The sequence below is a fragment of the Benincasa hispida genome, chromosome 12 (assembly GCF_009727055.1).
Source record: "Benincasa hispida cultivar B227 chromosome 12, ASM972705v1, whole genome shotgun sequence".
In the NCBI taxonomy this organism is placed as follows: Eukaryota; Viridiplantae; Streptophyta; class Magnoliopsida; order Cucurbitales; family Cucurbitaceae; genus Benincasa; species Benincasa hispida.
The window spans coordinates 12,826,209-12,829,704 of record NC_052360.1 but is presented as its reverse complement, the minus strand read 5'-3'; the positions used below and the strand labels follow the sequence as shown (position 1 = coordinate 12,829,704).

At 34.4% G+C, this 3,496-nt stretch overlaps 1 long non-coding RNA gene across 1 annotated transcript; it reads right to left on the bottom strand.

The window, feature by feature from the left end:
• Window positions 1–427: 427 nt before the first annotated feature.
• On the bottom strand, window positions 428–2,304 carry LOC120068355. Its single transcript, XR_005479173.1, has 4 exons — window positions 2,153–2,304; window positions 1,512–2,077; window positions 1,162–1,238; window positions 428–814 (listed from the first exon to the last, which is right to left on the bottom strand). It is a non-coding gene; the product is annotated as an uncharacterized LOC120068355 (long non-coding RNA).
• Window positions 2,305–3,496: the final 1,192 nt, after the last annotated feature.

Below are 3,496 nucleotides of genomic sequence, written 5' to 3'. Positions count from 1 at the left end.
GAGAAGAAAAATGAAAATGAGAGTGAAATTCAAACTTCTTATTGAAGTAGGAAAAACATTGGTGATACACAAAATTGTGATATGTAAAATGGTGATACAAAAAATGTGATACTTAAGATTTAATACATAAAGTTGTGGTACTCTCAATACATGGTAGCTCACCCTTATATAGAACAAGGATATGAACTTAATTAATACTAGACTTAGAATTTAAAATAATATTAAAAAGAGAAACCCACAAAACATTAAAAGCTTAAAAATAACAGATAACTTATATCTTAGATAAACATTAGACATTATATTGAAAATTAAATATAACAATAAATTTACGAAACTTAAAATTTGAAATTTAATGAAGAAAAATCTCAAATCTCAACAATAACGAAAAAGTAGAATAGCAAACCCTAATTACCTAATTGTATGAAAAATGAATCGTAATGGAAATCTAGATTTGATTCATAATTCATTCATTCATAAAAGTAAAGTGACAGAACTTAAAATAGAGAGAAGATCTTATTACTCAGATTTAGAGTCTCCAATGAGCTGCACTGCGAGAGATGAAGAGGAATTAGTTGATTGAACCAATTATCCACATGACAAAGGGACGTGTTCGACAATAGCGTGACAACGCTAGAGGAGAGAGTTGAATGAGTGAGACATGACGACATGACAACAAAATGGCACGACGACGATTGGCGTGAGTGGAGGCACGATGTTTTCCAATTATCTCGAGAAGGACGTTCATCTTGTTGTGGTTTCAAGGGTTGGAGGGCATCTCTCCTAATTTTTCATTTTTTAGAATATATATGAATCCCTAAAAAAATTAAACCATAAATTACTTGATGTTGATAAAGCGTCAAGTAAATGAGAAAACTGCTTGACATTTCTCAATTGTCAAGTTTATGATAGTGTGAAAAAATTCCGAAAATTGATGCCAACCTCCATTTTTTCATTATTCTTCACGTTTTTCATCAAATTTACATATTACTTGACATTTTTTTTGTGTAGAAATGTCAAGTACTTTCAAGTTTCAAGTGTCAAGTAATGTAGTTTTTATAATAGTGATTACATGAACCAACTGAAGTGATGAAGCTACCAAGCCAGTGATTGGCATTTGGTTAGTGATAAAACTTATTGTAATATAGTTACTTGTGACATTACCTTGATGCATTTTTCATACCAGTAGTGAAGTTAAATTCATTTCCTCTTTCTCTTACTCCCAGCTTATCTACGAAAATCTATTGAAGAAGTAAACAAGAAAGCAATTAGCTGTTAGCTGTTAGACCTAAGAAATCAATTGTTATTTCAGCTAACATAACATATTAAACTTCATTGTGCTATGTATAAAACAAATAATTTCTGTGTGATTTTCTTTTACTTTGAGTAGTGAAATAGAGGGAGAGAAAAACTAGCTGAAAACATTTATCTTTGTAATTTGTATCTTCTTCTTGAGAGCCTATTAATGAACTTCTTGGAGATTTGAACTGTGGATGTAAGCTGATAAGCCAAACCTTTATAAACCTTATCGTTATTTTCTTCTTCTTCATATTCTTTACTTTCTTCTTGATATTGGAGATCACCGCTGCATCCTTGAAGATCAAACCCTAGAATCTCATTCTTTTCTCTCTCGATCGCATGCAGAAAAAGGAAGAAGAAATGAAATCAATATAAAGTGAAATTCGATTTGGTTAAAAGAGCATAATTCGTGGAAAGAAAAGAGCTTATAGTGGCCTCATTTTAAACACATAAAACGTCAATTTTATTTTTCAAGTACTGGTATTAGAGCCAAAGAAGGAAGATGACTACCATGAAGTTTGAAATTGAAAAGTTCAATGGGATTGGGGACTTTACCCTTTGGGAAAAAAGGATTACTACATTCTTGGATTGCAAAAGGCCTTGAAGGCCTTAAAAGACCCCAAGACACTCACAACTCTAAGCAAAGAAGAAAAAGAGAATATGGAAGAATTTTCTTACGGTACATTCATCCTTAACATCACTGACACTGTGTTGAGAAAGGTAATTGATGAGACCACTATCTGACATTTGGGAGAAGCTCATGGCCTTCTATGACAAGGACCTACCAAATAAAATCTATGTAAGGGAAAAACTCTTCTAATTCAAAATGAATCAAAACGAGAATTTTGATGAGAACCTGGATGAGTTCAAGAAAATTACTAATACTCTCAATCAGTCTGGAGAAAAGTTGGGAGTAGAAAGTAAGGTTGCCATCCTTATTAACTTGATCCATAATACCTACAAGGAAGTGAAGTCGACATTAAAATATGATAGAGAAAACATCACTGTTCTTTCTGTGATAATAACCTTAAAAAATAAGGAATTAGAGCTAAAAGCAGAAAATAAAATTACAAGTGGGGCAAAATGTCTTTTCTCTAAAGGTAAGAATCATTTTAAAATGAATTATTACAATAGAGGCCAAAGGATGAATAGTGAAAAACCAGTACTGAAATGTTTCATATGCCACAATAAAGGGAATTTTAAAAGAAATTGTCCTGAGAGGGGCAAATCTTCCCGAAGAGATGAAAATAGAAGATATAGACCCTATGGCAAAAAAGACACCAATCGAAACATAGACTTCAGAAGAGATGGTCATAGAAAAGAAAGGGAACATGGAAGAAATAGTGGATTTGTTGGTGATGAGACTTTTGAATACACTGAGGTTTTAGCAGCAACCAACAAAAGGGCCATGGAAATTGAAACTGAGGAGGAAGACTAGGTCCTAGACTCAGGGTGTACCTATCACATGACCTCTAAGAAAGAAGAGCGAGACTTAGTTTACATTATCGATGTAGACTCAGTGTTGTTTAAGCTTTCAAACAACAGGGGGGTAATCCTAAAGATGTATCACCCCAGACCCAGGATTCGGACAAGGATTCGGAATCTGGATGGCCTCGGCATTCCCCTGCGACCTGGCTACATCATCCTCACTTGTCTCGAATGCTTTTTAGAAGTGAAAGTTGTCCCCATAAACCAACACGGGTCTTTTTTAGCATGCTTTGTCCTCACTCACATGCATCCTAGGAAAAATTCCCAGGAGGTCACCCAACTTAGGATTGCTCCAAGCTAAGCACGCTTATCTTTGGAGTTCTTATGATTGAGCCACCAAAAATGAAGGTGCACCTTGTTGGTAAGCCTTTTCTTAATCATACTTTCATGTCCTCAGGATCCCTCTCATTCAGATGTGATATCGGTTCATTCATATACCCCTCCTGAACTCGGGTCGTTACATTAGACCTGTTCCTAAACTAAAGAGAAAATATTATCTCTTTAGGTATGCTTGATGACATCAACTGCTCTATTCATGCTGAGAAGGGGTGGTGGAGATAATGAAGCAAGACAGAATTATTCTCACTAGAAAGAAGAAAAAATGCTTGTATATTATAAGAAAGGTGAATATACCTAAGTATGCCCTGATTTCTGAATTCGAGAAAGATAATGAACTAGAATTATGGCATTGAAGGCTTTCACATATCAGTGA